Below are 12,469 nucleotides of genomic sequence, written 5' to 3' on the forward strand. Positions count from 1 at the left end.
TTCACTTGAATTTCCATTTCTGCCAAACAGACAGCGGATGTTAAGAGGATGGACTGCAGTTAAGAGGTAGCTGCAGTTACGAGCACCCAGGTCTCTTGCTCTCCATCTTTATCTTTCCCCTCTGTGGTTCTGTTCCCTGCCACTGGCAGACTTAGAGCATCTGCAGGCTCTCAGTTAACTGCTCCTCCAACGCCATCCCAGGGTTGCTGCCTAGAAACCCCCTTGGTGATAACTTGTTCTTGTTGGTTAGATCTGGTACCATGCCTCCAGGGAAGGGAGGAGTCGGTGGGAGGACGTTTTTCAGGGGCTTGGACTACTAGGGAAACAACCATTGCACAGGCCCGATGCTCTCTACGGAGCAGATGCTCCTACATAAGGTACTTCACCCCATTTGCCTTCCTTTCGACGAGTCTAGCTGCCATATAGCAGTGTAACCCAGAGATCCATTGGCTCGCCAGGCCTTAGAATCTCCAATTGATATAAAGGCGAGGCAGTGTTACAAAGGGTATTCAATTTCTGCCACTTTGAGCACTCTGAAGAGAATTCTGGGGGTTTCCAGTGTTTCAGTAGGCATCCTAAGGGATGTGGTCATTCTCTGTTAAATAATGTGACAAAAAGATACATGCGATTGAGTTCCAGGAGCCATCATCCTAGGGAGAGGACTCCAGTACAAATTAACTCTGGAAGGGCACCCTGGGGTGCCCCCCTCTGGTAACTTCCCTTCCCTCTCTGGGGAAGGCTGTACCCCCTCTTCAGGCAGAAACTGCAGGGTACAGACCAGCTGGCTCCTTCCATCCTTCACTTCTTCTCCACAGCCAGCTTCCTCTCATTAGGACCGAACCTACAGGGCAATGCAAATTATATTTTCTAGCTTCCTGTTAGCACTCTAAGTGGAGCTGATTAAGTTTAGATAAATGCCCACCAGCCCCAAGCAGGGTTAAGAAGCTCATAAGGGATTTCTCTTCCCCAGGATTTCCATAATTGATGACCTATTATCATGGGCTTTGTAGTTGATGGGTGTAAGGCCATACCCTGAGTTATAGAAAAGCAATAAGACTTAAGTCCTTCCCACACCCCACCACAGGCTAACTCAAGAGTTTAGTAAAAGCCAATGATCTGTCTTAGTGCAGGCTTTCTTTAAGATTGCAAGTAATTCTCCTTGAGCGAGAGAATCCATCCCTTGAAAATGTCCCACTGAAGGCTTTTAACCCAGCTCTCTAGCGTAATGGCTCTCAAAGCACCCAGTAAGTTATTACAGAATTCAGAGTAACTGGAATTTCCCCTCTGGCTCTCTTACCCACTCAATAGGGCCGGTAAGGTACCTCTTGGTGAGACATTGATGAGTAAACAGTGAAAAATCTGAGATCAGCGGAGTTTCAGCTTGAGGACTCGAAAGGCAAACAGGCAAGGTCTCTCATCTCTTCACAGGGGCTCCGTGTCATAGGTCAGATAGCATGCTGCTTGGATGTTATGAGGACTTCTTTGGATATTCATCCTGGCGCTGGCATCATTTCTCGTGTGTGTCTAAGAATTCACTCTCCCCTGATGGGGAAGGGGCTTGGGTAGACAATGACCTACAGATTTGACCTCTGGACACATCTTCATTGACTCTTTTCCGACCATGGACATGTGGATTTATAAACAATCCAATTCAGTGTCCTATTCAGACTAAAGAGCAACTCACTGCATTCAAAGCCTCATTAGCAATACAGGAGTCCTGCCTTTTCTTCAGACTGGTGAGGGACTTGCCATCTCTCAGCCTCCTAAGTGAGGAAGATGGGGTGGGAGGGAGAGTGAGTTAAAGAGAGAAAGTGAGCGAAAACAGATCAAAACAGATTTGCAACAGGGGAGGTCTATTTCCCCAATGGCTTACCTTGGGATCCACAGAGACCTTGTCAATTTTCTCAGTCCCGGAGGTGCCTCCAAGTTGTCTCACAGAGGGATGCTTGGTCCTTCTGCAAACCCTGGGCTGTCGTCCACAGGGGAATCCTCTTGTGGCTTGTAAGGAGCCAGAGCTCGGCCACCCTCAAGTACTCACACATGAAGAAGAGGGTTAAGCGAAAGTTTATGTAAGCATAGAAACACTTCAAAGAGATGAAGCGGGTCTCCCAGAGGAGGTAAGAGAAGATGTTGTCTAAGGGAATGTTCCTTGTTTTTGAAAGTGCAAAGGGTAGGCTCAGTGGTTCCATAGAAGCCACTTTTCTGGCTTCTTACCTGGGACCTACATATTTCTTTGTCATTTATCTCAGGCTATAAATTTCTGTCAGGCTGTCTTGAGTCTTATATATACCTGGGTAAGATGTCTCAAGATGTCCACACAGCCTGACCTCAAAGTTGAGACATTTACCAGGCTTGTTATCTCTGAGCTCCTTGTTTGCATTCTGAGCAGGCAAAATGCTCTCCCTGCGCATACATTCCATATATACTCGAGAATAAGCTGACCCAAATATCAGAGGAGGCACCTAATTTTGCCACAAAAACTGCATTAAAAACGTGCTGAAAAACTGGACTTAGGCATGAGTATATACTGTACTATTAATTCCTACCAAACAGTGTTCATTCCCTTAGGAGGCAGAAGTCCCTGTCCCGTTCCTGCCACATAGTCTATTTTATATTCTTCACCAGAACCCTAATGAAAAGACATCGCTTCTTGTTTAGGCGTCCGAGTCAGTGTCTAGCTTTCTCACAATAGGAGGCCATTGAAAGAACCATGGCGTGGATGGGGCACGCCTTGCTCTTCACAGTGATATCTTGGCTCATTCACACTTTCAAAACGTGTTCGCTAACAGATTTTCCCAGTCCCATACGTCACCTGACTTCTTGGCTGCTGATTCTTTGGTTATTAATTGTAGATTTGACCACAATGAAATTCTTGATAATGCTAATAGCTTCTCCATTTATCATGCTGTTGCTTATTGATCCACTTGTGAACATTTTTGTTTTATGTTGAGATATAATCTGTCCTGAAGGAAAGTTGTGTCTTTGACCTTTTTTACTAAGTGCTTCAAGTTTTTATAGCTACCAGCAAGCAAGGTTCTGTCATTTGCATATCACAGTTTGTCAGTGTGTTTTTCTCCAGTCCTGGTGCTGTGTTTTCTTCATATAGTCTAACTTCTTGTATTTTTGCTCAGCATATGTACTAGAAAACTATAGAAGGGATGCAATGATAATATACACCTTTATTAATTTTAACCCATTCAAAATGTATCCCTTTTATCTAAACAACTCCTCGTACTCTGTGTATAGGTTCCACATGAGTATTAAGAGTTCTGGAATGTCTAAAATATGATGCATGCTTGTCATGCTCGGCACAGGTGAATGATGCTTTTGCGTTGTCAATAAAACACAGGTAAGCCTCTTTCTGATATTCTCTGTTTCAGCTGAGATCCAGCTGATGTCAGGAATGATATTCCTGGTTCCAGGCCTTCTACTGATTATGGAAGTTCACTGAACTGCAACTTCTTCTCGATTGTTCTCAGAAAAATTTTACTTGTGTATGATATTAATGATACTGTTTGATAATTTCTACATCCTGTTGGGTCTCTTTTAGTGGATCTCTTCTAGTCAGTTAGCAAGGTAGTTAGTTGTCTGCTAAATGTCTTGGTACAGAGGAGTGAGCACTTCCAATACTATATCCATTTGTTGAAATCTTTTAATTGATAATCTGTTGCTATTTGGAACCTGATTTCACACCAATGTCCCCAGAGAAGCCTGGGCTTCTCTCGTCAATCCCATCAGTACTACCTCTTGAAATATTGAAACATTAACAAATCCTTTATGATATATTCACTATGATATGCTAACTCTATATTCTTTCAATGTTTCTCACATTGTTCAATTTTTTTACCCAGAGAATATCTCAATATTGGAACTTGATTCAAGTTTTCCTTTCATTCGTTCAGTGTGAGAAAAGCTTGAGAAGACCAAAGACCCCCAATGAAATCCACTGCCATCCAGTCCCTTCTACTCGGAGAAGCCTCCGGAACAGAACCGAGCAGTCCCTTAGGGCCTCCGGAACACGAAGTTTGTCCAAACCAGCCGCTTCACTCTCACGCACAGGGTCTCTTCTCAAGCAGCTGAAGCGTGACAATCAAATGTCCACAGCACCTAGACATAGAAAACTAAAGGGACCATGTTTCCCAACTGCTGATCCTTTTTAAAAATTTCCAACGTTTGCATTCCAATTACCAACAATTGTCAATGCATCAGTATTGCACGCGAGATCAATTTCAGACTGCAGAAGTTGGTAGAAATCTTATTTTTTTCATCTTTGCTTAGTGGTTGGTGCATAAAATCCAATAGAAGTCATATTAACTGGACTTCCTGATAGGAATAGGAATATACTACGCTTTCAGTGACTAATGCTCCAGCACTATTTTAGAAAGTATTCCACTTCTGTTCTTAATAAAGACCAGACTTTTTTTTTTTAAGTAGATTGTCCTGTCCTTTTTCCTAGTCTGTCTTACTCTACATGTTCTGTTGAAACCTGTTCAGCACGGATGATCCTGCTAATACCTGAAATACTGGTGACTTGGCTTCCAGCATCACAACCACCTGTAAGTCTTCTCAGTATGGCAAATTGACAGATTTTTTTTTAAATGCCCTTTCCTCAGGAAAAATATTAAAAAGAAAAGATTAAAAATGTTTCTTACCACACACTGACATACTTAAATTTAAGTAATCAAATTAGCAATGTTATAATGGAAAATGAATTAATGGGAGATCAGATGAAAGTTAATTAGGGTACTCTGTATTTCCTTAGCACTTCCCATGTATTACATTATTAAAGATTCATAGCATCTCAGTGAAATATTCCCCCTCCCAATGAACAGTTGGGGACCGTGAACCCAGGGAGGTTGAGGCAATTTCCTGATGTCACTTAGCTAACCATTGGTAGAGCTAAGATTTGAATCCTAGTCTTAAATCTTATCCTGTCTCACCTCTCTATAAAGAATCATTGCATCTGTTTTATATATCAGAAATTGGAAAGCTCACTCTTGATTTACCTAGAATCTATAGAAACAATGGGACCTAATCCTAATTTCTGCCACCTCCTCAATACCTTGCCCTGCCACCTATCACAGAAAAGAATGTGGCCCAGACATCTCCCCTTTAGCCCAGCACATTTATTTAAAAATATACTTCAACTAAAGTAAACATTTTCAGTGGCAGAGATATTGTCTCTGAAGAAGCAAAAATCTTTTCTTGAGGGGTGAAAAATATTAATAAACATCAGGCTCTTCAAAATTCAACACTACTCAACAACATCTTATGTTTTCTTTTTTTAATTGATCTCATTAGGGAGAGTTTATTTATTTTTTCTCTTGTGGGAGGTGATAAGGAGAAATAAAAGTTAAGAAACACCCCAGGGGGGATCCACCTGGAAATGAAAAACAATTGAGAATACCCATCATCCTCTACCTCCACATACATTTCATATTTGAAACCAAGCAGTGTTTCTTGTTAACCTGCAGATTCTTTTCCAATATTATTGATTACTTCCCAGAATTTCTCAGTACACACCAAGTGTCTCACAAAAGGAAAGATGAGGAAGGGAAAAAATGCTTGGAAAATTCTTCATAAAACATAATCAAGATGTATTCTTTAGCACAAGATGTCCTGTCTTTCACCAGTCCATGGGCACGGGGACTCCCCAAGCAGAGATTCATGCGAGTCCCTGCTATATGTATTCAAGTTGTCTGGGTTGAATGCTTCATAGCCAATTCTGGGCAAGGCTGACCCAGCTGCTTCACTGAAGAACCAGTCAGCCTGGTGCTGGGGACAGTCTGTACTTTGTATTGGTAAATTGAGTTTATTCCTTTATAAACTTAAATGCTCTTATTCTCAACCCAATCCCTGTCAGGCTGAACCTCAGAAAACAATTACACAATGGATTAGAAATAGAAAAACTGCATATAATGCCTTTTAAAAGATCATTTTATTTATTATTAAGGAATTTTGATGGCCTGGCGGTGAAGCATGGGCCTCTAACAATAAGGTAAAGTGTTTCCAATCCGCCAGCCCCTCCATGGGAGAGAGATAAGGGTGCGTGCTCTTGTGAGAATTTACAGTTTCAGAAGCCCTATGGGACAGTTCCACTCCACCCCGTCAGGTCCCCGTGAGTTGGAATCGACTCAAGGCAATGAATTGGCAGGAGATCCCTTTAGGGCTACCTCTTAGCCTGCATCATGCAACCAGCCCTGTCTTCTCAAGACACTTGCCCCATGTGTTCTTACATTTCCAAGGGGTTTGGGAAGCTGATCATATGCAAATTAACCTAATTAGTAGGAGCAGTGCTTATTGATAAGAATGAAGGAAGAGGAAATGAAGCATAGTTCTCCTGGGGATTCCTCCTGCAAAGGACATTTATTTACAAAAGGGTAGGAGGCGAAATGGAGACCCAGGGCCATCAAGTGAACCATTAGAAGTTAGCAGAAAAGTCAAGAACCGAGCTAGGTCGTGGGCCAGCTTAATTTCCCCTGACCCCGCCAGCCTCCAGTTCTTGTGATGGCGGTCACTATCACACAAACTTCAGGAATACTGAATGGTCTAATGGCCCCCGGCAGCTGTTTCAGGGATTTCTGAGAAGCACATTTTCATTTGCCGCATGAAAGTGAACAACGTTCTTTGTCAAGTTTCACCACATATGAATGGAGGCGGCCAAGATCCCTCCTCTCTTCAGTCACTGGGAAAAACAGCCTCTTGGATCCTTGCCAATAAAAAGTGTTTCCAACCTGCAATGTTGTGGGAGGTATTAGGCAATCTTGGGCCACCCCTCCCCCTTGTCCTTCCGAAGACTGGTGGCTGTTTTTCCTCAGTGCAAGCATTTTATTTGGCTCCGGTTTGGTACCCACAGGCATCCTTGACTGATGGAACAGACATGTCTCCTGCAAAGAAGTTTGCATTTGTTAATTTTCTTCATGACCTAAAGGTATCTTTGTGCTGGGTTGTATATGGCCTTAATTTTAATATCCCTAATTCCCCAAATTGCACCCGAAGCTAACACCATCCTAATTGCAAATCATCTTGTTTCATACAACATTTTTTTTCATTGATGTCTGTAAAAATCCTATCCAAAATTTAGTTTCCATATTAGGAAACTAAATTTTAAATGTTAAATATTTTCATCACAGACATTTCTCTTTGTGCTTTTAAAAAAGATATCTTTTTAAAGTTTTACATGTGTTTGTGTGCAAGGGCAAGGAATTTGAATGATGTTTCTTATGATTATTCCACTTAATCAACAGTACCAAATGTCCCCTTGGCATCTGAAACATTGCTAAGCCATGTGTTTGCAATTGACAGTTTCTCTTCAAGCCCAGCCAACATACATTTTTGGCTTTTGAATTAAGTTTCAACAATCTTAAGAAGGCAAGAAAGGTTGGGAATTTGAATGATAATAGCTTAATTTGAATTATGCAGAAACCAGATAACTGTTCACTGATGTACCTGCTCCTGGATGTTCCTTTGTACATGCATACCAAAACAGTCACTTCCTGCTTGTTCTGGGTGTGTGTGTGTGTGTGTGTGTGTGTGTGTGTATGTAAAGTGGAGGGAACAAAAAAGCCTATAGTTTGACTCAAGTTCAGTTGAACTAAAGGACGATGTGGAGGCACCTCCTAAGTAAAAACCTGGACATATTGAAATGATGAGCCTCAGGAATTCAGCAAGCACTCTGCTGGATTTGGGGTTTTAATTAGTTGATGAAACTTGATAAATTGTTCAGCCCCTGGGCTCTGTCTTCTCATCCTCAAACATCTGGAAGGGAGCTGGAAGAAAGAATTCTGGTTGTCCCAAAGAGACAGATGTGTGCCATCATGGGGAATGCCTGCCAGATGCTAGACCTCTCCATTGCATTCCACCAAATAAGGCTCTCCAGAGTGCTCTAGAGCAATTCGTTCCTGTGCTCAGGCATAGGGACATTGTGAGCATGGCCCGAGACCATGCAGCATTTCCTTCTTTTGTGCAGACGGGCACTATGGGTTGGAGCTGACGCAATGGCACCTCACAAAAACAACAAGAACACCATTTGCTTTAGAGACATTCTCAGTTTACGCATGAGGTACTTAGGACTTGGGGCCACTTTAAATCTTAACAGAGGCTAGGGTAAAAATAAGCCAATAAACGCATATAAGAAGCTTCAAGAAATTTGTGGGGGAAAAAAATTTTCCATAAATTGTTTGAAGACCCTCTCATATTTTATGGGAGATTAAAGATATTTTCTTTTCAAATTATATTTTTAAAATTCTTTTGGTAGATTTGAATGTACGGTATGAGTCTTGTCCTGTGTGAACGAGTGTATGCATGCTTGCAGGCATATGAGTTTGTACATACGTGACTACGTGGGAATGAATGTACATTGGCTATAGAAGGGATTTCAAATCATGGCTACACATCATTATTACCTGAGACACGTTCCAGAAACACAGATTCTTGTCCTCATACTGGGCCAACTAGACCAAAATCACTGTCTATAAAATGAACCAGCGAGTCTGCCATCACGCCATAGTTACATTTAGAAACTACAGGGTAGGGAATATGTAATGCTAATGTGAGGTACTAAAACAAACATTAACAAGAATGATTCCTTTGTATTAAACTCCTACCTTATGCCAGACATTAAGCATTTGACAGATCTGATTTAGTCTGTACAAGCACCATATCATGCAGGTAGTTCATCATCTCTATCTATCATTGAGGAAATTGAAGTGGTCACAAACCTGGTAAGAGGTGAAGCTGAATATTTGAACATTGAAGATCCTGGTCTAAAGAGTCGTCTCCCTCCAAATGATATCCTCTGGGGAGGCCTTGCAGGCCGCACTCCTAGCCCCCTTTCCCCTAAGCCCTACAAGCCTCTAGCTGACTAGAAGTGGTGTAGAGGATTAAATTGTTTCTCTAACTTATTGCAACTTGTTTGTTTTACAGTATCTGACAATGCTTCGAAGCTGTGTATAAGGTATTTTTTTCATCCACTGGTCAACATTGGTTTCTGATTTTTTAGTAAATTTCTTGATATAAAGCTCATATAGCATACACTTACATTGTTAAGTAACCTTTAAAAAGAGTTGTGTATACATCATCACAATCAGTGATTGTGGTCCCCCCAATTCATTGTTTGCTCCCACATTCCCCTCACCCTCCCCACCCCATTGCATCAGTTATTGTCTCTATGCATCAATTCCGTTTCCATTTCATAAACTGGAAAACCTAACAGAAACAATAACAAACAAGAAAAAGAAAGTAATATCAATAATATAAAGATAAAAATAGAGTAAGAAAGAAAAGACCATCAACAGTATTTAAAAAGCCAGAGAAGAAATTTCTGCCATGGAACAACAAGAAAATTTTAAACTATAAACATTCTGTAGTTTGATCCACCATGATCAAGTTTACAACAGTCTCTGTCTGAAAAGAAAGCTGTTTGAGCCTCTCAACTGTGGCCAGAGGAGATCTGTCAGAGACTTAATCTGACTAGATCATCTGCAGATGGATCTGGGGCTCCCATTGTTTTCCATAGCCTTCTACAAATTGGTGTTCACAATTTAAGCTCTGACAAATTTCCCTTTGTCATATTTCAGTTTTGTTATTGTCATCTTTGGATCACATAAACTGGTGTGCCTTTCCATGTGGACTAAGTTGATGCCTCACTTAGATGGCTGTTTGTTTGAATTTAAGCTCTTAAGACCCCAGACACTATTCCAATTGATAGCCAGGCACTTTCTGCTTTCTTCACCACACTTAGCACCTGTGTTAGTCTGGGTCCTTTAGAGAAACAAACCCACAGAAACTCATGTATAAGACAGAGTTTTATATAAAGGGTAAGTGCACATCAAGAAAACATCCAAACCCAGTGCTGCCCAAGCCCACAGTCCAACGTTAGCCCATATGTCCAACACCAATCCACAAAGTCCTCCTTCATCTCACAAAACACACGCAATGACACCAACTGCAGGAGGAGAGCAGAATCAGTGAATGGGTAAGCATCTCAGCGCTGGCAGGGGTCTCCACAAGGCTGCTCCAGCACCCAGGGCTGCATCAGGGTAGACCATGTGGCTTCTCCTTGGGGATGTCTTGCAGGAAGTGAGCCTTGCAAACTGAAGCAGGGAACTGGCTAAGGCAGCTGCACCCTGGTCCAACCATCACAAAGCAAGAGACTCGAGAACTAGAAAGGCGAGGCTCACCGAGCCATTTATCTTTCCCCACTTCAATTAACTCCACATGCGTTTATCGGCCAGGTTGGCACAATAAACTAACTCAGCACCCTTATCTTCAGTGATATTTTCTTGAGGGTGAATATCAAGCAGGGCCATGTTATAAGAATGAACTCTTCTTGGATTGGGGATTAAAATTAAGTGGGATCCCAGAATGCATCTGCTTGTCCATGGAATGTGAATAATTCTGATTTACTTTGGAGGTCATATTATGACAAAAACCACAGCCAATCAGAACAACAACCAAAGAAAATAAAAACAAACAAACAAAGCTAGAAATGCGAAGAGGAAAAGTACCCTAAAACAAACAAGAAATAAAAACATTGTCAATCATCCCCTTGAAGTATAAGGCAATTGCATTGATAACAACCATAATTTATCCAAAGTTGTAGAGGTACTGTTGAAAGGAGGAGTTTATGTGAGTATAATCCAACTGCAAACTGCAATCCATGAGATGGTGTGGTTCACTGAGGGTTGGGTAGAAACTTTCCAAGGTGTCATCGTAGGGACTTAAAACTGTGCTTTGTTTTCCCCTTAGGTTCTCTATATTGTTGGGCAGCATACTTTCCCAGTGTGAGGTTGCTCCTTCCCATTGACCCACCATGCCCACCAACAGAAATACCAGTGCCTTCTTTGAAAGGTAGATGCTCCCCTCCCCTGGTTTTAAATTGACTTACCAGCAAGGTTCTCCTCTCATTTCGGTGGAGGACCTGTTGATTTGTTGTATAGCAACAAGTTGATGATCATCTCCCTTTCCCCGCTTCTTTAAGTAGTCACCCCATCCGATGTGAGATCACCTCTTATGAATGGCTGACTCATGATAAGTAGGCAGAATTTCTGCCCCTTTGTTTGGGATTTGGTCCCTAAGATTTGTTTACTTGGTGTTTATCCTTGTAGTAGTAGACTCATACAAGATTTGTTTTTTGTAATTGACTGACTTCACTCAGTGTAACGGTTTCCAGGTCCTTCAATGTTATGCAGTATTTCATCTTTGTTTTTTAGGGATTCTTAGTATTGTATTTTGTGTATGTATGATAGTTTCTTTATCCATTAGTCCACTGTTGGACTTTGGGCTGCTTCCCGTTTCTTGCTATTGTGAACTGTGCTGCTGCAAACATGGGAGAGCACACATTCACTTGCGTTGTGTCTCATTTCTTTGGAGTGCATGCTTAATAGTGGTATTGCTGGATTGTGTGGAATTTCACTTCCCAGTTGCTATAAGTATCACCATATTTTCTATAGTGTTGTATGTATTTGCAAGTCCACCAACAGTGTATACAATTTCCATTCTCTCTACATCGTTTTTATCATTTTTTGTTTTCTGTTTTTTTGCATTGGGCTAGGATTGTGGGCGAAAAGTGGTATCTCATTGTTGTTTTAATTTGTATCTCCCCGATGGTTAGTGATCATGAACATTCTTTCATGTGTTTGTTAGACATTTGTACTTTATTTTTGGTGGAGTGTTTGTTCATGTTCTTTCCCCACTTCTTAATTGGCTCATTTGCTATTATTGAACTGTTGTAGAGTTCTGTATATTTTGGTAATTAGACCCTCGTCTGATGTGTTGTTGATAATTTTTCCCGCCAATCTGTGGGCTCTCATTTTATTCTCTCAATGAAGTCTTTTAATGTGCATAAGTGAAATACTGTCAGCATGTCCCAGTCATCTGTCTTGTCATTGGCTATGTGTGCCTCCTTCATTATACTTGGTCGTCTATGTATGCCCTGCAATAGGGCCCTTTAAGTTTGTTCCTGCATTCTCATTGATGACCCTGATTACCCTGGGGTTTAAATTTAGGTTATTAATCCATCTTGAGTTCATTTTTGTGCATGGGGAGAGATATGGGTCTTGTTTCATTCTTCTGCATATGGAAATTCAGTTTGTCTTTCACCATTTTTTGAAGACATTGTCTTTTTCCCATACGATATTTCTAGGGCCTTTGTTGAAGATTAGTTGCCTGTAGGCTGATTCATTTATGTTTGGAATTTCTGTTCTGATCCATTGGTCTGTGTATGTTTTGTTGTGCCAGTACCAGGCTGATTTGACTATTTTGGCTATGTAGTAGGATTTTAGGTCAGGTAGTGTAGGACCTGCTACTTAGCTCTTCTTTTTCAGTTCTTTGCTTATCCTGGGTCTTTTGCCTACCATATGAAATTAGTAATTAGTTTTCCATTTATTTTTAAAAATGTACTTGGGATTTGTATGGGGATTGCATTGTATATGTTGGTTGTTTTAGGTAATATTGATATTTTCACCAT

The sequence above is a fragment of the Echinops telfairi genome, unplaced genomic scaffold (genome assembly GCF_000313985.2).
Source record: "Echinops telfairi isolate 266 unplaced genomic scaffold, ASM31398v2 ScPeMD7_4;HRSCAF=17, whole genome shotgun sequence".
Classification (NCBI taxonomy): Eukaryota; Metazoa; Chordata; class Mammalia; order Afrosoricida; family Tenrecidae; genus Echinops; species Echinops telfairi.